Below are 1745 nucleotides of genomic sequence, written 5' to 3' on the forward strand. Positions count from 1 at the left end.
TGCAGGCCTAAACCTGATCTGCAGCTTTCAAGACCAGAGGAGTCCAGCTGAGATGACTGAAACTGCAGACCAGCCACTGACAAATGAAGGAGCAAGAAATAAAGGCTCGTTGCTATGTCCCACTGGAATTTTATAGTTGCTACAGTTGCTATGTCCCACTGAGATTTTATAGTTGCTACAGTTACTAAGAACATGGTTGAAGGTTACTCTTGGTGTCTTTCAGTCAGGATAATTAATTCAGCCTTCAGGTTTTATTGGTATTGTTTGGTTTCTTTTTTTTTTTTTATTGGGGGATGGGTACTAGGGATTGAACTGAAGGGTACTTGACCACTGAGTCACATCCCCAGCCCAATTTTTTATTTTATTTACAGATAAGGTCTCACTGAGTTGCTTAGTGCCTCGCTTTTGCTGAGATTGGCTTTGAACTTGCAATCCTTCAGTCTCAGTCTCCCAAACTGCTGGGCTTATAAGCATGCACCACCACGCCTGGCTTTTGTTGGTGTTTGGTAGTACTATAACAGGTATCATTTTCCCTCTGTGTGCATCACAGAAATGATCCGAGCCTAGACAGGAATGCCTCTGAGGTCTTTTTATTACACATACAAGTCAGTATGGTTAAGTAATATGGAAACTTTTATCGTAACTTTCATCCCTTGTGGTAAAGAAGCAGAGAAAAGACCTCAGCAGGGTTTCACACACTGGAATCATGTGGCAAGTTTTAAGAATTGCTGCTGCGTTGGGTCATCCCCCAGAAATTCTAGTTTAAAATCAGTCTAAGAGCAAACTAAAAATCCAGCAGCATCTGTTGTAGTTTAGATGTGATATGTCCCCCAAAAGCTCCTGTGTGAGACAAAGCAAGAAGGCTTAGAGGTAAAGTGATTGGATTAGGAGAGTCTTGATTTAATTAATGCATTAATCCCCCATAGGGATTAACAGTGGTAACTACAGGCAGGTATATATTTTTTTCTCCTTGAGGGAGCTTGCTCTCTGCTTCCTGGAGCTGTGTCCCCAGCTATTTTCCTGCACCAAGTTCTTCTGCCACAATGTTTTGCCTTGCCTCAAGGAACAGAGCTGGCTGGCTATGAACTGAGACCTCTGAAACCTTGAGCCCCAAAATGAATTTTTTGGTCAGAGTAGCAAAAAAGGTGATGAAAACAATCTCACTGATTTAAAAAAAAAAAGAAAACTGAGAGAATGTAATACATATATCACCAGTCTACACTTTGAGAGTCTGATTCAGTAGGTAGGTGATCCTCATTTTCTTGTAAATTGGAATACACGACCATTGGGGATTGTGTGAGAGTCTTGAGAAAGGTAAGCTGAGTTCAAAGGGTGGGGGAAGCACTCTTTCACAAGGGAGAGTCTTCCAAGAGGCTTGAGATGCTCACTGAGGAACAGAGTATTGAACAAAGGAAAATTGTCTTTGACTTGTGTGTCAGTTGTAACCAATTACCAATAACTAAAGTGCTGTCCTGAAGGATTCTGAGTGAAATTCCTGCTCAATGGGGAAAGGTACATGATCTGTTAGCAATGTCTACATCTATATGGGAAGAAAGCATGCTTTTTGCTTACTGTGTTTTGTGAGACGAGCCTTTGGCACTGCTACTTCTATAGTCCCAGCTCAATGATATGACTCTCAAAATGTCATTAGTATTCAGCTAGGGAGAGACAGCTCCCAGATCACTGGTGAAAAGGAGAGAGATGAGTTCCTTTTCCCCTGTCTCCCCATTTCTCTCCAACCCCTT

This window comes from Callospermophilus lateralis, chromosome 9 (genome assembly GCF_048772815.1).
Source record: "Callospermophilus lateralis isolate mCalLat2 chromosome 9, mCalLat2.hap1, whole genome shotgun sequence".
NCBI classification, from domain to species: domain Eukaryota; kingdom Metazoa; phylum Chordata; class Mammalia; order Rodentia; family Sciuridae; genus Callospermophilus; species Callospermophilus lateralis.